The following is a 20,720-nucleotide window of genomic DNA, read 5'->3' as shown; positions in this document are numbered from 1 at the left end:
GTCACTTTTCTCATTATCCTCCAAGCACATGGAGATGGAATTCAGGAATCCATTTATTTATGTGCAGACTTTTAACTTGGTCACCTCTTCTCTACTTTAATTATCTTCAGTTATTCAATCTTGCCTTTTTGCTTTTAATTTCTACATGTTTGGTCCTTCCCAGAGCTCTTGCCTCATAGCACGCTCACTTGCCACTTCAAATCTGTGTGCAGGACATGCTCAACACTGGACCTGAAGCCCTACCAGTGCTGGTAATTTAACTCAAGGCTGACACGTAGTTCTTTCAGTCTCTCTGGTAGGGCCACTTTCAGCAAAGGTGCCAATGTCTACTTGCACCATTTAATTAAAAGTGAAAGCAGATATACTGATGATAAGAGAAGCCAGGCATTTAGCTGCCATAAGTTGGTTTGACATCTTAAGTCTATCAACAGTGACTCACAGGAACTGAGCGTGGTGAACCTACCAGGTTTACAAATGCCCTGGCATTAAACCATCCAAGCCTCCTGCTCATTTTCACTCCAAGTGCTGCTTTTGCCAATTGCAGATTGGAACTATACCATCTCTCTTGGATTTGTGTCTGTAAATCTAAACCTGCCTTGCTGTTGTGATGGATATAAAACTTTGGTTCATGAATGCTTGCATAATTTATGCCAATTGTTTAACCAGAAGCAATTGCTGCAAGAAGTAGCACTAAAATCATATTAAATCCTCATCCTGCTCTATTTTTTCTAATCAAAGCTCTTTACTTAAAAGGTTGTAATTAATTATTTCAGTATTATCAAAATGCTCTGACAATGTATTATGTTCAGTGTCATCAGCTCTGATTAACTCTAAAAATGTTTCTTTGAGACATCACAAAGCATTCATAAAGGTATCTCAACAAACAATGTAACTCAGTTTTACACATAGCACAACTGATTTCACAGACATACCAATTAAAAATTAACAAATGAAACCTGAGCAAATAATGCAAATTAACAATACTTTCAAAAGCAAAAATGTTTTAACAATACAATTTGGATAGCATCTTTTCCATTCTTACCTTTTGTTAATTGTTGTTCTGCTCCCACATTTTCAGATTTGCTGATCTTCAGGATTAGGCTTGACTGTGAGGGAAGAGAATTAATTTCTTTTGTAGATGAAAATATTTAGTTGATAAATCATATTATTCCATTTAAACTGTTCTTACTTTATCCAGCTGGGTCTCCAGACTTGTTGCTGCATGTTTTGATGTACACTTTGGTCATAAGATCATTTCACACACCATACAGCAGAAATAGCAGATTTCTTTCAATTCACGTAATGGAAAGATATGAAAAGATTTTGAGACTGACCAACATTATCACCAATGGCAGTCTGTATGACAGTCTGTATGACAGTCTGTGTTTGTTGCAGACATTGCTGAAGCCTTTCGAACTAGAAAGGATGGTGGAATACCTATTCATTTTATGCTATTTTTTACTAATAAGAGGAAATACCTGTTTCTGTTAGTGTTGTTAAATCCCCTGCTTTAGTATGGTATGGAGAAAAGACAACCTGGATTATTATCCACAATCACAGAATCACAGAATGACTCAGGTTGGAAGGGACCTCAAGGATCATGTAGTTCCAACCCCCCTGCCTAGCAGGGCCACCAAACATACACCTTTACTAGATCAGGTTGCCCAGGGCCCCGTCCAACCTGGTCTTGAACACCTCCAAGGACGGGGCATCCACAACCTCCCTGGGCAGCCTGTTCCAGGGCCTAACCACTCTCCTAGTGAAGAACTTCCCCCTAACATCCAACCTAAATCATCCCTCTTTTAACTTAAAAACATTTCCCCATGTCCTGCTATTGTCAGCCCTTTCCAAGAGTTTACTCCCCTCCTGGGAGTAAGTTCCCTTCAGATATTGAAAGGCTGCAATGAGGTCACCCCGCAACCTTCTCTTCTCTAGGCTGAACAAGCCCAACTCCCTCAGCCTGTCCTCATAGGGGAGGTGCTCCAGCCCCCTGAACATCTTCGTGACCCTCCTCTGGACCCTTTCCAAAATCTCCATGTCTTTTTTGTACTGAGGGCTCCACACCTGGACACAGTACTCCAGATGGGGCCTCACAAGAGCCGAGTAGAGAGGGACAATCACCTCCCTGTCCCTGCTGACCACCCCTCTCCTGATGGAGCCCAGGATCCCATTTGCTTTCCGGGCTGCCAGAACTCACTGCTGGCAATGGATGTTAAAAGGTCTTAAAACTTGATCTTTATCTGCAAGCTGACAAGGTAGGCCACTTCACTTCATTGAAAAATGAAAGAATATGAAATCGCATTGATTACTGTAGCTACCACATGATCTCTCCTACTGCTAAAGCCAAAGTACTTCCATATAATCGCTCTTCTGAACACTGGCACTATACTTGATATTTACACTAGTCTTGGTAATAATAACTATTGTAAGAATAGCAATACTGCAGCTGCCTTCGGTGCTGGCATTTCCTAGTCTTTGTGTAGCTTCTGAAGTCCACACCTTGCTGTGGTGAATGCTCTGAGAAAAGACTAATAAAATAGATTGTTGTTGTTTTGTTAGGTTGGTTGGTTTAGGAGTGGTTTTGTTGTTGCTGTTGTCTGTGGTTGCTTTGAATGGACCTTTGAATGGAAATACAATAGCTTACAGAATTGGGTTACCAGATCAGCAGCTCATGGCTTGCATTATGTAAATCTGAGATTGAGAAATTATTTTGTAATGAAAGCATAAACTGTATGGAATATTGTAGAATGTGTACAATATAAAGAGACACCCTCCAGTTTCCAAGAGTTTTTTAACTGCTTACAGTGTTTCCTCCAATTTCAGCACTGAAGCAGTTTCATTTGGCCAAGTGCTTGTTTCCTTCTGCCTTATCCAAAGCACCCAGCAATACTCTGAGACAAAACTATACGTGTCAGGTGAAGGATGAAAAATGTAAACTGCTGAGTAACAGAGGCTAGAAGTTCTGTAAGGCCCTAAGCTTAAAGAGTGAAAGAAAGATTCATCCTGCCAAAAGCAGGTCAGGTATTTCATGAGTCTAATTAGATTCAGGTAGAGGCCTCTGGGAAGCAAGGATGGATATAAGTTTTTAGAGAGGCTGTGAAATGCCCATATATTAGTTAAAATTAAAAACAAGAAAAAAGGTTAAAATGACATCATCACAAAACATAGTAATAATTAAAGCTAAGAGTAAAAATTAGATGTGGATCTAACTCTTTGTTGAGAGGTACCAGAAGAACTCACAGCTCCTTCCAATTCTCCTTTCCGAGTGAAATCAAGAACTGATGATGCATTTCTCTTAATTAGATGCAGCACACAGATCTGTGTGTTGGTCCTAATTTGTCATATTACCGGAACTATGCTCTACACAACTATTTCTAATTATTTATGGGTATATTTCTACAGTACTCACTTCTGTAATATGCAGTCATTCAATTTACCAGTGGGACCAGCCTCTCCCAAGAGACCCTCTTGTGCCTTCTATTTCTACCAAAGACTTCTGTTATTTTACATGGATATTTCTGTCACTATAAAAAGGAATTACTGTATTCATCCTATCAGTAAATGTCACTATGAAAGCAGCTTTTTTGCTGATGTGGTGACTATAGAGTTGTTTGACATAATTCTGGTAACAAAATTTGAGTGGTTGTATGTTTTGACATCTAGGAAACAAGGACGCTGATGGAAACCCATGGACCCCATAGCCAAAGAAAAACAACAAACCCACAAAACAAAGAACATCATCAACAAAAAACCAACAACAACAAAAACCCCACAACTGGCTGCAGGATGACAGCCAACAAACTAATAGGTGGATTGTAAAGAACTCCATTCCCAAGGGGTAAAGTCAATAAAGAAAGGACTGGAAAAAAAATAGAGGGGAAAGTGAAGACAAGCCAATGCTTATATTTCTTGTAAAACTGACAAAGAAAAATAACAGTGGGAATTTTAGGACTGAAAAAACAAAGGCTGATGAACAGTTAGTTTTAACTAGCATAGTTGACATTCAATATTCCTGCTTCTATTTGTACTATTACCCTTCAAATATAATGTCGTCATAAAGTGAAGTGCCTCATTATTAAGTGTCCTTTGTTCATGTTTTTAGTCTTTTTCTTATATTTTGACATACACATGTTCCAGAATAGTGTGAACAAAATGCCATCCTCAGCAGGACTAGCATTTGTAGACAGGTTGTGCTGTGGACATTTTGTTTCAGAAGCCAAGACCTTTTCTTACGCCCCTCAAGAACCTTTGTAAACACTTCTGCTTTCACATTTACAAAATATATTTATACATAACCTCCCAGATCTCTGAGATAAAAAACATGTTTTGGGAATCAATTATATACACATTTTCACTTATATTTTTTTTCATTTTGAACTGAGCATTTGTATGTATTGTAGATTGGTCATTTTTCTCTGTCATTGAGTGATAATATGTCATAGGTAGAGGATTTTTGAGAGAGCTTAAAGCAGAACTGTGATAAATAATTCAGCGCCAAGACTTCAGTATTAGCACAGTCAACAAACTCCTCAAAGTAAATGATAACATTTACATATTTTACCACCTGCTGACACCATGTTTCCATTTGTACTGACTACAGTAGCAGTCTACTTCTAAAGCCAGTCAGAAAGACTTGATTATTCTGCTGTTTTTGAGCAGTCTGTTTAGTCCCCAAGCAGCAGGTTTTGGAAGCTAAAAGACTGCCACGGCTGGTACATTCTTAGTGTTATTTTATATCCATTGCTGGATACAAAATACATATTGGGAAGTTACACCTTTGGCCTTCTCCAGAATGGCCACTCTTACTGCTCAATTCTGAAAACAAAACAAAACAAACCCACTACCAAACAACTTACAAACAAAACCTGGAAAACACTCCCACAAATTAATAAATAACAAGAAATGATTGCTAGCAAGAAAAGATTCTGAACGTAAAATACTGAAAATCAAGCAAAAGAAAAATAGAAGTTTCTGTCAAAGTGACTTGGCTACATTTTCCTTAGTTCTTGGCTAGAACATTTCCATTGATAGAGTTACTAAGTGCATTCTATTTACAAATATAAACACTTGATTTTGATCAGCAAAAATGCATCAGCACACTTGAGCAGTGTCAATGATGACATAATTACACTCACAATTTCCTCTCTATAATGGTTTTTAAATGTCAGCAGTCATTTTTTTGTCTAATTGTAGCTTGCATGTCAGCACTTCCTCTTAAAACAGCATGTTTCTCTCTGCTGGAATTTCACACCTCTCCACTCACTCACTTCACCAGAGAAGATAATGCACACTATAAAGGACTTCATGATTTTTCGCTTCTGTGCTGTTCACTATTTAACATCGAGCAGGCAGAGTGAAGGCGGTTTTTGTTGTTGTTATTTTGGTGGGTTTTTGTTGGTTTTGTTTTTTGTTTTTTTTCTAAATGTAGAGTTTAATCATCTAAGCTGTAAATAAGTATTTGATTTTAATGAACAAATCAAGTATTCATTTCTTTTGCCCCCTGCTGTTGCTGTGCTAATAACCTGTTTAAAAGCATGGGCGCGTGATAAAAATATTCTCACTCATCTCTGTTGTATACTTACTCTCTAGAGGAGAAGGCTTATCCTGCAATGCTAGACAGCTTCCTGCTCAGTTCAGTGTTTAACAAACTGTGAAAGCAGGTGACCCTTTCTCTGCAAAGACAGCCTGCTTAACGATGTCACTGTTACTGTCTCATGCTATGGCCTAGAAACTGACTTATGAAACGCAATTTTGCATGGTGCCAGGCCTCAAGATACCACAGCATAACAAATAGGTGCATCTGGAGTTCATCTCAGTGCTCTCTTCCTCTTTTCATAGATCACAGACCACATCATCAAGTCTATGGAAGTAAGTGTATCACTTGTGCAGTGAACTGGAAGCTCTGCATTGAGGTTAGCAGCAAACATTTTCCACTCATCTGAACATACAGTGGAATTGGAAATGGGGGCCAAAGAGGCCTCCTTCAGTCCCATTTGCTCACAACTCATTAGTGTCTCTGATGATGCTTAACTCCAGAGTTCTGGAGATAAAGCTTATATTTACAGGCTCATATATTATGAAAATAAATAAAAAGCCATAAAGAACACATATTGAGAAAACAAGTCATTAAATAATATTGAGGTATCTGATTAAAAAAAAAGAGTACTGTTGAGTGCTTCTGATTCAACACATGCATTTATATGTTCTAATGGGTCTCCAAAAGATGAATGTGTGAATAATGTGGGGTGTGTGTGTGTGTGTGCCTTTCTAAGGCCCATGCTAATTTTAATTATTTTGGTAATTTCTCTGTAACATTAGCACCACAGTTGTGATTCATACACAGTACTGTGTACGTGCCCATAGGCACATGGTGATCATGTGTATATTCACACAAATGAATGTTGTTGACCTACTTCTCTTTGTTATTTATGCTGAGTTTTGTATTTTACACTTTCATGTTTTTCCCTTTTTGATCAAATTGGTACCTCAGAAATTTTCTGGAGCAGCTGAAAAGGACAAGAATTTTTTTTTAAGAAGCATACCCCTACCTGCTTGTAAGATGTGTCCATTAATAGAGACTACCTGAAAATGGCTGCTTCTAGGTCACCCCACTTGGGCTGTCCCCAAGGACAATTTCATTAAGGAAGCAAAGCAAACTAAAGAGACTAGCAACCAAGCAGTCAAGAGGCAAAGAAACCAAATTCTTTGAGCACTTACTTGCAGAGAGAATGTGAGTCCTGAAGATCCGACACAAGACATGCAGTGCAGGACACTAACTTGTTTCCACCTATCAAGATCTAGACAAACTAAAAGTAGTCAGGCATTGGAATGCACTGCCCAGGGAGGTGGTGGAGTCACCGACCATGGGAGTGTTCAAGAAACGCTTGGATGTGGTGCTGAGGAATATGATTTAGCCTGGAAGAATTGGTAGTGGTTGGACTAGATGATCTTCTAGGTCTTTTCCAACCTTGATAATTCTGTGATTCTGTAATTCTGTGATAACAAAAGATGCCTTGGATATGGACCTAGAAAACAATGAGACACTCATCTAGAACTGCCCTTTCCCTTCCCATTTTTCCTACCAGAGAAGAAAGGAGAAAGTATATTTAAATTATGTGCAGTATGCTTATAGAGAAGTTAGCTATACTGAAACTTTAGCACAACATTTCTGGTTCTTAGAAACAATCTCCACTTCTATGTACTGTACTACAAACAACAACTACAACAACACCATTACAAAAAAACTCATGATCAGAGCAACACCTCCTTTCCTGAGCAAAAGCTAAATCAGGAAAAGGGAAAGGAAGGAAAGAGCCATTCCTGGAGTTCCTGGCAGTTCCAGGTGGCTTGTTGGAGGCAGTGAAAAGCATTTGCTTTAGGCTAATAAGGTAATGAGGCTACTTGGAAGAGCAGGGCCATCTGTTTCTGTAGAATAGCAAAAAAGGAGTTAAACGTATCTGCTTGACTGTTTGGATGTATCCGTGTACCTGCAGGAGACAATATGAACACTACACTGAGTTACCTGAAGCTCAATTACCCTGGCTAGGCATTTTGGAGTTTACTGATGAGTCTCAGTGTTTATGGTTTGAACCTCAAGGCTTCAATGACCTGTAAAAGGCAAAATACCTGTCATCATTTTAAGTACGATTTCATTCCTCCTACATCTACTTAAAAATAAGGAAATTTAAGAAAGGAAAGGGGAAATTAAGTTCTCCATTTCAGTGAATCAGAAGTATCAGGGTTATTTCATGTTACACATAGGAATTAAGTTTGTGTTTGCCAACATTACAGACTTAAGCTTTCCTATATATTCAGACAAATGAATACATGATGCTGAGAGACAAACACATTTTTCATTTAGTAGTTGCTGGTGGTAGGTTCAGCCTGTAGGAGTACAGAAACTGTTCTCATGCCAACTGAAATGGGTGTATGGCTTTTCAAAGTAAGACTGTTACTTACTGTTAATGGCACATAATTCAGGACTCAGACACGCCATCCAGGGCATTGGCTTCTGCTGCATCTGCAGGTGCTTGACATCTCATAGAATCATGCCACAAGTTTTTCAACTGATGCACATTATATTATAGCTCACAAATGAAAAGGTCAGTTGACTTGCTTCCTGTGAACCTGAATTGAACCTTAACCTTAGAAGACAGAGCATATTAAAGCATAAAGACAGCTGGATAGTAACCATGACAACAGTATTTCCAAAAACCATACATAGATAACATTTATGTATACTAGGTGGGATAACAGTATTAGTACATTTTGTATCATTTCTCTTACTCTTCACTAGCAACAACACAAGTTACCGGGTCTTTCCAGATACCCTTTTAATATACCTTTGATGCTTTTTTGTTACTCTTACAAGGTCTATACAAAATGAACTTGATCAAAATGTTTTAGATTTAGATTCAGTCTAAAAAATATTAAGTCTCAGTTTTAACTGTCTTTCTTGTGGCAAAACTTGTTGCTATTATTATGGGTTCCATTGAGCTGTTATGTTGCATACTTGTTATATTGCATGTAATATTTTCATAGTTTTCTGACAAAACAGTGAAAATTTTCACATGGCTCATGAAAATTGCTACCAAGGTAGCAAGATCTCTACTTCTCCTCTAGTAATGCATATCATTTTGAGTTCACCTGATACGCTACCTAGTTTATGTTAAAGCTTCTCTCACTGGCTATCAGTCACACTTTCTAATCCACTCCACTTTGGGATCTAGACTTGTATTCCATCTCTTCTGTCCTTGATAGCTGCGCTCGCTGTCACAGAATAATGATTTAAGCAAGGCTTACCCATCCTGCAGGGAAAAGCCTTATATATGAACTGATCTTTAATTTGACTTGACCTCCACCGTCTAGAGAATCTGTTTGGCCTTTCCCATTTTACAGCCAGAGTATAAGCTAACACCTAGGTAAGTAGCATGGATAAAAACAGTGCCAACATTTGACTATACATCACTGCTCAATTTAGCAGCTTGTTGCCTAGATGCCATTATAACAAATTGCCAAATGTTTTAAAAAGAGTTGTCCAAAATTTGAATTTGCACAGCTCTCCTGTTCTTAAACACAGGGCTCTATTTCTTGTCCTTTCAAAATAAAGGGACTAAAAATGGAAACGTTTTTTGCCCATTCCCATTGCTGGTTCTACTACATACATATGTTAGGTTGGATTAATTTTCAGATGAAGGACTGACAACAGATAATAGCTGTTGGATGTGCCAGTGACAGTTGAATCAACAATGACATCTATCTTCTATTGATGTTTTTTTAACTAAATTATCATTTCTTTAATGTGTGGAACCCTTTCCTACTCTGGGGAAAGGAAGAATAGAAAACCCTGTAAATAGAACATCTCACACACCACTTTCTTTATCTTGCCCTTATTGCATGAGCCACCATGAAAGAGTCTCTTGGTACTGAAAAATTCAATAGCAGTGACAGCCTGGAGGCTTTAGTCAACCAAAGACCCATGGCAAAAGCAATATATATCAGTCAAGCTGTTCTCTTGCTGTGACCCTCCCTCTGGCTGCTTCGGCCCATGTGCTGGCCTGGGGCTCTCTAGGGACATGTACTATTGCAATGGCAACAGTTTGTGCCCAATACTGGCACCATGGAGCCTGCAGTTGGCTGTAAATGGAGGCTGTTCAAACCGTCTAGCAGAAGTGCAGCCTGGAACTGGCCATGACATCGTAACTCTGGGTGTCACCAACACAATTAAATTGCAAAGTAAGCCTGTTTTCATCACTAGATAGCATCATCTTTCTCATTCCATCTTACATGCTATTAGCTCCAGAAAGCTTGAAATTAAACACAATGTTAGCTGGGATTTGCATTGCAGTGATGCTCTAAAATCTTGAGAGAAAAGAGGTATCTATGAACAGCAACACATGCCAAGATGCCCTCTCTCCTTCCAACCAAGAGAGTAACTCCACATTGCACAGAACAAATCTAAACAGTTACCTGTATAGCTGTGGAAGGTATCACCATGTCAGTGTGGCTCTGTGCCTGTGCTGGTCCTGACACAGTGCCACACTGATATGTCCAGGGTCCATAATGGCTGGGTTAATGCAAAAACCAAGCCCAGTGCAGCAAAAATTTTTTATGTTTATTTTTTTGTAGATAAAAGGGAGAAGAGACATCCACTGTCTTACAGTCATCTGCAAAAAGTTTCTGCCTTCCCCAATACTTAGGGTCTTTAGGAGAAAAGAAACAAACAGAGTGACTTCTCCAGTAAATTGTGAAAACATGCCCTTGACTGCTACAGAGGTTCCTCAGTAAAACACAGCTGGATAGTTGCCAGTGAAGCCTTAGTACAGTAGTTGGCTAGGGAACAAGGACGCCCTGGCAACCACACGTTAGTAAGGATGCTGCATAATCTTTAGCAAACTGTTGTGTACTAAGCCTGAGGGTGGGGGTGGGGAAGTCTGCTTCCCAGTAAATTTATGTAGGAGTTGCTGCAAAGCATCAAGGGAACACTCTCTCCATGGATGGAAAGCAACGGTATAGTGATGGAGCATTAAAAGTTTCTGGCTGAAGAACTTTAAACAATTTTGTAGGTGTACTTACTCTTTCTCGTATCTGTTCAAAGCTACAAAATGAGGCAGTGGTTTTCATCATGGGATGGAAGATCTAAGGGAACATCACATCGACTCCTTTTAAGAAAAAAAAATAAAGCTTATGGAGAGAAAAGGAGAAAATCCAGGTTATGAAAGGTAATTGCTTCAAAGTGCACTGACATCTTTTTGATCCATGATATAGTTTTTCAGCCTTTAACTTTTCCTTTGTGTAAGTAAGTGTGCACCAATGCACTGGGAATAGTCATATGTTTGATATAGGTAGATGTCTTCTCTTGCTCTCTAAGAGCCTCATCAGGTCAATTCTTGCACGTTGAAGAAGGTAGGCTCTCCTGAGAAAACTGCTATACCACCTCCACCACCTACCCCCAACTCCAGCCTAAAACTAAATGCTTTCATAAATGCAGACTTCTGAGGAAAATACTACAGATCAGACTATTATCTTAAATAAACTGCAAAATACCAGTGGTGTTTGTAGCCACTGACAACTGTGGCCATGTGTGTTCATTCATTCTTCCTGCTATTGACAACCCAAAATATACAGCAGCTTTTTGTGAGGTTCAGGTGAGGTCTGGTAACTTCTAACACCCTGCACATGCATTTAGCTGGTGGTTCCTTTATGTGATAAGAACAGTCACTGCTAAGAAGCAGAAGTGATACCAGTTCATTGGGCAGTGGAACAAATTCTGGAGCAGATCTCATGTATTTCACAACAATGATGTATATATTATTTCAAGGTATTAGTTAATATTTATGAAGTATTTGAAACTCTCGGAGGAATCATAAAGTTGCTGCAGGCATTATCATTGTTATAATAACTGATAGGAAAATATTGTGCTCTATACATAAATGTTAATTTTGTTTTGTTTCATCTCTTAAGAGTATTTATGTGCTTTGTAAAATTCACTGTGTATTTTTCTGCGTGTCCTTTGATGTCTAAGAACTTTATAGTGATCTTAAATATTGATATTTGGGGATTTTTTAAAGTCTTTTTTAATGCAGACTTCTATGGGAGGTTTGCAAATGGTATGCACATTTGTGTGAGTTAAACTCTTTAATGCTAGGGGAGGAGATCAGTTTGACAAGGAATTCAACCACTTTTGTGGGTTTTTTTAAGGAGAAAAGGACTGATGGATTCAAGAGTGTTTGACTATCTCTGGCTGACTGAACTGTTTCCTAAAGGAAGTATTCATTCAGTCAATGTTCTAAGGGTTAAGAAAACAGAAACCCACAGTTTTTAGTGAGTTGTTATGTACGTTGCCAGGGGAACTGCAGCTGGAATGTTGAAATGTGTTGTTTCTCCCCAAACCCACAGGAGTGGAGCTTAAGTGTGTTGGTGTACTCTAATCCTTGCAATTAGCTTCTATGTGGTGGGGGGCTTATGGAACTGAATACGTGTTAGTTAGTAACACTAGGCAACATTCCCACCATTCTGGTTGGTACATACTCATTACTTATGTGAATTACAATATAAAGCAGAAAATGAAGTATATTAAAAGCCTCTTTTAGTGCTTCTCCCTGAACCCCATTGACTTCTTTTAGTAATACACTCTATAGAAAATAAAGATCTTCAAGGAACATTCCTTAAGACTTAGGTAGGAGAAATCATGAGGTTGATTGATCTTGACACAGGCCTATAGTATCTGTGTGCCTTACTCTCATGCAATTTTACTGGTGTATACTTGGATGAAGTTCTATTGAAAATAACTGACAATGGAGGAAACAAATTTTAACCGTTTCCATTTTAATGACCAGGCTTATGGACTGCAGAAAATCTAATCAAACTCCCTTCATTGCCAGATCAATGGCTGTAAGAAAAATCTACATCTATATATCTGTAGAGTTCTACAAGAACTGGGAGCAATTATGAGGTCCAAACCATTCCAAACCTTTCCATCACACCATCACTCTCAGCTATGGGTCCTTGTCTACCATCATGCTTTCTCACCAGTGGCCTGCCAGTAGCACCTAGTCAAGCTAAACCTACCTGAGCAACACTGTTTGAGTCAAACATTTTTCAAAGCAGAAACTGATCCACATTTTGGTTTATGCATTTATTCTGCTACGTGGTACGATCAGCATTCAGGGAAATGCTTTTAGTTTTGTATATGTGTATCCTCTTGTCACTCAACATAATTTTGTCTTACTGTACAAGATAAATGAGCCATTTCAAATTCCAATGGACATGGAAAACAAAGATTACTTCCTCCTTTGCAGTTGTCCTTTAAACATTTCACAGCCCTGTCTTTTCCTTTCTGTAAGCTGTACAATGCTTTCCCAAACCATGGTCTCTAAACACCTGATTACTCTTACTGCCTTCTGAGACTCCAAAGGAGGAATGGCATCCTGAGCTATGGCTCTTGTGATGGACTACATCTCTTCATCTGATCAGCGCAGAGGTAGATTACAAACATTTTATCCATGTAAGTCCTGTGTATACATCCTACTATGACATTTCTTTTTTACTTTTGTTTCTGCCTCAGTATGAAAACACTGAATGCCAGGCTGTCTTTCTGCACCCATATAAAACAGTAAACTTACTCTTTCAGTATGTCTTCATCCTCCAGTTGTCCAAAGTAAGGATCATCTGAACTGAAGAACAAGGAAGGACGCTGTCTTCAAGCTCTAACATTCACAGCAAGTAGAAAACCAGATCCATGTGATCAGCAATAAGAAACCTAGGGGAGAGAATTAAGGGCTTCTATCAAAGGTCAGAAGCCAAGGATCCTATTTCCACTATGATCAGAACAAACGCACAGTGCTGAAGGTAACGTGGGAGTGCTATCCGCTCGCTCATATTTTCCAGCAACAGTGCTGGCACCATTTGCATGAGACTTACTGATGAAAATAATGTTTTCAAATAAAGAAGACATAAAATCCTGATCTATGATTTCTGTACACTTTTGCTCCATATCATTTGATTCTGTGAAGCAAAGAAAGGCAACTCAAGAAGCATAAAATTTGGGTTTATTCTCTTACCATCATTTATGCTTCATAAATCCTCTACACAGCCTATTTAGACCAGGCACACTTCTGAAAGCACAAGGCTGCACTGAGGTGCATTGGCAAAAGCCAAACATGGCTTTCCTGCACTCTGCTTGGCTCAGGTTCATCACCCAGACTTATCTACACTTTTGTTTAGAATAGTCCCTAAGCAATCTCTTTAGATACCTAAAGTTTCAAAACAGAAGTTCTGATATGATCTCAGTCTGCTATGTAGAAGACAACCTATAAAATGCAGAGGGAAACTGTAACCAAAGCCCTGCACTCAGAACAATTAATTCTGCAATAGGTACTAAAGTCCAGAATCCTAACAATACATGGGATACTCCTTACCTTGTTTTGTTTCTTGCCATTTGCAGGCACAAGGTATGGATGAGCAAAAAAACCTGCCTTTTCCCTTTTATTAGATGCAGGAAACTCTTTAGTTTTGGCACTGCTTCTATTTGTTATTCACAGAGTTTGTTTTTCTCTCAAGATTTTTGGGAGCTTTTTATTTCCTGTCAAGAGTGTGGAGGAGAAAGCTGTTCTCCTCTGTAAGTTATGCGCCCCTTACGGTGCCCCTTAGTTACACAGCACAAGGAAAAGAGAAACAGAATCCATGGCATCATGCAGAAATGCCGCACTATATAGTTTGCCCTGGTTAAACATTTCCAGAAAGGGAATGAGACAACACTGTAGAGATCCTGAATGTATTTTGGCCATTGTGCTGCAGGGAATGCAGGCATTTGGGGCTCAACATTCTAAATGAGTGCTGGATTCTGGGCAAATTTGGTTTCAGATCTGAGCTGCATAGGTTAGAATTACTTCCCATTTGTAACACTACAGAGTGTCTCTTCCATACCTGAAAATGGTATCTGGAGCTCTGAAAAGTGATACTTTGATGGTGTGGGAGAGCTTCTGTTCGATTTAGCCAGATTTCACTTACCTTTCTTGATCTTCATCCCAACAACTTAAAGTGTGCTTGCAGAATAACGCACAAAGTCTTGCATATACTGATATTTGTTTTCTAGTATGTAACTTGGTCATTTTCGCTTGTGCTTCGGGTGTTCAGAGAAGTATCAAACTGGAATGAAAAATTAAAAAGGTAATTTAATCTCATTTTACAAACCCTGCAAGAGGAAAGGTTTGAATTTTTGAATGAAGTCTGGGATTGTCTCACTTGGTGCTCCACACCCATTTTTTATTCACTTTATCTTGCTCTGAAATGTTCCAGTGAGGGAAGCTGAGAGTTGAATCCAGTCAGCTCCTTACAGCTGCAGGAGTTTTCTGAACTACACTTAGTGCATTCACGGGCAGTGGTTCCTCATCTAACAACAGGATGGATCAAACCACTGGATTGAGACAGCAGCTTACATGAAATCTGAATGCATCCTGTGACTTGTTTTTGCTGCTTTTTCTTTGCTAGCAGTATTTGAACCTTTGTCGTTCCTATGCGTGTGCCTAAGCAACTCACCTTCAAGATTACTTTATCATCTGTTTTTCTCCTTAAAGCATCATGCACCATTTACAGTTTCATGGACCTTTCAAAACTGACATAACTGACAAATTCCATGCAAAATGCTGGACAGTACAGCATCTTTTGGCTGTGCATTAAGCTGGGAGACAACAGGATTATAACAGCGTAAACAGGAAAAATCAACACTAAAAGCATACATTATTAATATAGTAGCAGAAAATATGTTTCTACAGCAAAGTTACTACTGGTTAGTAGAAAAGCCCTTTTCTGATCTGCAAGTAACATTACTGTAAACTAAGAATTATAGTTTATCTGCCGTTGTGTCAATTAATAACTTTCTTTCTATTATGTTCAATTAATTAGCTATTGGAAATAGAGTGAGGAAAGGATCCGTGCAATGAATCAAACCTTTCAGCATGCCCAGCTGCTGGGGACGGGGGCATACATCTTACTTTTCTGCAGCTATGTAGAGCAACAACAACAAGCGCCGAGCCCGTGGCCTTTGGTTAGCCTCTGCATTTTTACACTAGGATTTGTTCAGTTGACATAAAATGGTAGCTGAGGCATTCCAAGCCATCACTACAGGAGGCCTCTACAGGGGGAAGCACAGACCCTAAACACACTCCCCAGAGCCCCCCTAACCAGGTTCAAAGAATGCAGCTTTAACCACTGCTCAGAAGAAACCCCCACCAACTTGTACAGAGGCCACCCTCTGCTCACAAAACCTAGTCCCTTCCCCGCAGGCATTCGGAATCCTTTGAAATGGAAAATTTATGCTGTACTGAAATAGTTCATACTATAATAAACAACTAGTGCCATCATTCTGCTGGTATTCAGAGCACAGTTAAACCTGAACCTCATGAGAGTACAACATTTGGGGTGCAGAGGTGGGGCTTTGGGGTGCAGGCAGCTCACCCCGATATATTTTCCCAGCAGAGCAGAATTTACTGCTGTTCCCCCAGCTCTCTTGCCTTGCAGAGAAACCCCCTTCCCCCTCCCCATAGTTACATGGGGCACGGGGGCTGGTGGGGGATTATATAACTTATAGGTCAATTTGTTGTTTGGGCAGAAGCGCTGCAAGAACGTGGTATGTTGGCCGAAGCTGTTTGTTTGCTTAAGTTCTCAGAGTTCAATGAGGTCATTTTCTCATCTTCCCTGTGTTTTCTGTATTTTCCACAGACCTGCCAGCCTCAAACAACACCCTCTTTCTTCGCATTAGAAATGGAAACACGTCCTCTGCAGGAATTTTCCACTTAATAGCTCCTGCTTTCCTACCGGGGGCCTCAGTGCACCACCACTGCAATGCTGTATTTCTTTCCACTGCAGTTTGACATTTTGCAGCCAGAACAACGAGCGGCATTCACTCCATCCTGCTTTTTGAAAAGCCTATCTCTACAGGCACACAGAAAGCAGCCGGTGCAGCCATCACCACAGGGAAATGGCAGAAGTATTTAAGCATCATTACAGGTCACAAAGGATATGGCATTGTTTCAGAATACTGATCTTTTATACGGTCTCATTTCCTTGCTCCTCCATTCTTCCACCCCAGCCCTTTTTACATATACACACACACTAAAGTGTCTGCCCCACTCTCCTCTTACAAGCCAGGCTCTTGTTCTACACTTGATTATAGTTGTTTGCCTTTGTGAATTATTTCCTATGCATAACGTTTGCAAACTGTACATCAGGTTCTGATATCGCGATGAGCAGAAATGCAGATTGCAGATGATCTCCGCAGTAAACAAGGAGCCTGCTTTAAAATGCGCCGAGTGACCTGTCAGAAAGCAGCAACATTTGCAAAATGTTTACTGCTAAGATGCAATGATGTGGTCTGAAGTGCAGAAAGCTCAGGACTGGAGCAAAATGGGATCTCAGAGAGTCGGTCAAGCACAACATAGAGTGTTTTCTTTTCAGTATAATTATTATTTTTAAAGCTTGAGCTTTATTATAAATAACTAAAATGTAATTTTCCTTTGCTGTTTCTGTGAAATATTTGTATATTCCCTTACAGAAAGATAAATGTCTGGAGGTAAGCATCATTTATAGCTGGAAGGAAGGTTTCCCCTGTCTGCGTAGTGGTAGAGTCTCAGACAGCAAGGTCCCAGTAGGTCAGACTGGCACATTGAATTGCGTATCAAATGAAACTGGTATTCTGGAAAAAGGGTGGAAAGAGGAAGAGGGGTGTTAGTAAGGAGGTTGTCCAGGCCAGGAGGGTGGGCCATAGAAAGAAAACAAGGAAAAAAATAGGATTGATGATTTGCAGGACACCTAGGGTATTTCTTTCAGGGGGTATTACTTCCACTTTTAACCAGGAACAAGAGCTGGTAGGAAAAAAAAAGCGGCAGGAGCTGACAGCTTTGTGCTGATCAAAGGGAAGCAGCACTGAATGCCTGCCTTTGCTAGCTATTTATTAGAAAGAGAGAAGGGCTCCTTTGCCATTCTACTTGGGAGAGAAGGGATTAAAGATCAAAAAAGAAGGGAACTGACCTGACTTCTTTGTTCAGAAAATATTTCTCTTTTTTCCTTTTTTTTTTCTTTTCCTCCTGCATGCCATGCCGTCCACTATAAGACAAAACCCCCCTTTCTTTTCAGCGTTGCCGCCTTTCTTTACTCATTGAGCAAAATTTCTGGTGATGAACATTTCCTGCAGCATCTTTTTTTTTTTCTTTTTTCTTTTTTTTTATGTTAAAGGAGGCCCCCTTTGAGAAAGCTTAGTTAACTGTCTTTTAGCCTGATTAACCTAGGAAATAAAGTTTGAATGCACTGCTGGGATTCTATTAGGGTTGTCAGTTCACGTAGATAACAGCAAAAGGTGTTAAAATGCACTTCACTGGTGCAAGTGATCTCATGTTGTAAAAATGATTATCCCCAGCAGAACAGGGAAGGATTAAGGGGCCACATCTACATCTGGGAGACTCTGTAAGTGTTATATTAGCATTAATACACGCATTGATCACACGAACAAAATAAGCACGTAAGGATGGTAGCAAATGGCACAGTGCATTAAACCTGCTCTTAAGACAGTGAAATGGGAGCGTCTCTATTCCTAGAACTGCAACAAAGCTGTTAAGCAGTTCCAATAAAATTGGGGAGTGCCTACTTGTATGATTGTGGATCGTTGTGGATTACCTGCCATGTAAAAACTGTTATCGAAACAAGACTCCCTCATTGCAGAGATTCTGAAGAATTGTGGGGTAAATTTGGTATACTATCTCTAAACTGACTAAACTACAAACTTCCCCTGAATTTCATCTCAGTGGCTCAAATGCTCACCTATATTCTCCAAACGTGTGTTACACAAACTAGAAGAGAACTGCTGCTTCTCACTGTGGATAAGAGTGAGGCGGGATGACTGTGCAAGCAAGGATGAGGTAGACAGTTAAAAAAATACAAACAGTGTTGACCAGACATTTGAATAACTCAGCAGTGAAGTGAATAGAACAAATAGAACACATAGAATAAACAGAACAGCTGGAAGGGAACTTCAAAGATGATCTAGTCCAACTGCCTGATCACTTTAGTGCTAAGTTAAAGCACTGAGAGCATTAAAAGTGGGTATAAAGTATCAAAGGCATTGTACAGGAAGGCATGGGGCATCAACCACCTCTCTAGGAACCCTGTTCTAGAGTGTGACCACCTTCCCAGTAAAGAAATACTTAGTAATGTCCCCTGAACCTCCCTGGTGCAGCTCTGTGCCATTCCCACACATCCTATTGAATTCAGCTGAATGCTAAATTCTGTTTCAAGTTAAGAGCAACCTCAAGTATTAAAATCATTAAAATCATATGTAACTAGATATGCATGATTTTAAAGCAAAAATTTTGATACTCTCTAATAACAAAACTAGACTAGCAGTTCAAATACATGGAGAAAATCATCAAGGTCTTTTCTGACCTACAGCCTTCAGCACTACCCAAAGAAATCCTTAAATGAAGCAAGTCCTCAAATGGAAAAAAAAAACGTGAATCTCAACAAAAAGGTATCATATTTGTGCTGTCATCTTTCAGCTATGCTACTTATTGGCGATCACCGTACCAGCACAGCAGAGACAAAAGTTTTGGTAAAAACTACATTAGAACCACGATAGCTGGTGAGAGCAAGACAAATTATTGACTTTACTGCTAAAAATATTATAGTTACACATGTTCAAATCTTGTCAAGCAGTTGCCTCTTTCATTCCTGTATTAAGGATTTCTTTTAGTGGATATTTGAAATATTGTATGTGTCTATCACCACAGCAGTGACATTTGTTATTTTGCTCATCAAAATGTCACCTGCCTATCAAGACAGCTAGAATAAGTAGGAGTGGGAACTCTCATGGAGTCATACACAGGCTTTTTTCTGCCAGCAGATGTATTATGAGAGGCACTTACACTGGCATGGAATTGCAACAGAAGTTAGCTTTCCTGACTGCAAAATTAAAGGAATTAGCAGTTGCCTCAAAAAGATGTTTCTGAAATTGCTTCACAACATTAAGGGAGGGGCAGTGGGACTGTTAGACCAGCCAGTTCCTGACAATAGAGGCTTGTTCTCATAGTAGCTCATATTTGTAAAGGACATTGAAGTTGAACAGGACTCCGTAAATGCTTTTTAAGTACTACAGCATTTTGAACATTCTTAGCTAGAACACTCAGTTGCTCTAAAAGCCTGAAGAAAACCTTAGCCAAGGGCCTAGTAAGGAGCCAGGTGACAAAAGAGACTGGAAATAAGGATGCTAGATAAGTGGAAAGCAAATTCTAAACAGTGAGGTAAAGACAAAATGAAATGCCAAGCCTATAAAAATGCAGGAAGGTTTTTGGAAACGACACCATTATGACAAATCATCAACAGTTGTTTAAAGTACACTGTATTTCTCCACCTACCCCTGAGTAGATCTTAAGTACCCTTCAACGCCTTGGAGTCAGATTTCATGCCAAAATGTCTGTGTTACTAGTTTTGCAAGTGCTACCACTAATTGAAACCACGTAATACTGCAGTTCTAAAATAAGGCAGGCAGGGCATCCCTGCTGAAAAGCTACCCAGCAGGACAAACCCTTTGTTCTCTTCTAAAATGAACTAATTCAAGGAAATGTTGTCTAAATCGTTACAACTAAATGTATGCACAATCTCCTCTGTAACATCCCCCCACCTATAATTTTCCTTGGTAGTTATCAAAGGACTTCACTTTTCTTGTCAACTGCAAAAATGGTTTTAATATGCACACTTGTCATTTCTAGGTGTATAAATTTTGCTTTTTCCAGAGATCTTACATGGCACATATTGTGATCACCTGTGGGTAGGGTGGTTAATTAGCAGAGTCCAAGGCTCATTTTATTTCATTTATACCAGAGAAATTTAAACCAGGAAAATGATCACAGGCACAACTCAGTAATTTAACTCCCTCCTTTCAAGGCTGATTTAGTAATTATATTTTAGTTGAATGTGTTCAGGAAGCACTTATACTGCTTGTTTTCCTCAACCACGTAGTCTCTCCCCCTTCCCAGCTCCCCTCCACCCTGGCTCTTTGTCTTTCTGGATAGTGTTAGCTGCCTCCATTTAAGAAATTAGAAAATTGCAGCTGTCATTATTTGGTTGACTGTAAGATCTACAATATACAGAAAGAGTTAAGTGGGCTGGGGGTTTACTTATAGCAGTACTTCCATTTGAACTAAAAGAAACGGGTAACAGACAGACCTCTG

General features: G+C 39.4%; 2 long non-coding RNA genes across 6 annotated transcripts in view; one reads left to right on the top strand and one right to left on the bottom strand.

Annotated features, from left to right (window-relative positions):
* LOC107318059 overlaps window positions 1-20,720 on the bottom strand; it is an 86,497-nt gene that overhangs the window by 17,594 nt on the left and 48,183 nt on the right. For 3 of the 5 annotated variants that reach the window (XR_004308344.1, XR_004308345.1, XR_004308346.1), the window contains exons 6-9: window positions 14,512-14,649; window positions 10,576-13,261; window positions 7,523-8,144; window positions 1,043-1,106 (exon numbers count right to left, since the gene is read on the bottom strand). This is a non-coding gene — a long non-coding RNA (uncharacterized LOC107318059). The remainder of the gene's footprint in view (window positions 1-1,042; window positions 1,107-7,522; window positions 8,145-10,575; window positions 13,262-14,511; window positions 14,650-20,720) is intronic. The other 2 variants (XR_004308348.1, XR_004308347.1) reach the window with 2 other exon arrangements.
* Window positions 13,239-18,838, top strand: LOC116653838. Its single transcript, XR_004308351.1, has 2 exons — window positions 13,239-13,350; window positions 16,222-18,838. It is a non-coding gene; the product is annotated as an uncharacterized LOC116653838 (long non-coding RNA).

Source organism: Coturnix japonica, chromosome 9 (assembly GCF_001577835.2).
Source record: "Coturnix japonica isolate 7356 chromosome 9, Coturnix japonica 2.1, whole genome shotgun sequence".
In the NCBI taxonomy this organism is placed as follows: domain Eukaryota; kingdom Metazoa; phylum Chordata; class Aves; order Galliformes; family Phasianidae; genus Coturnix; species Coturnix japonica.
This window is presented reverse-complemented; position numbering and strand designations above follow the sequence as displayed.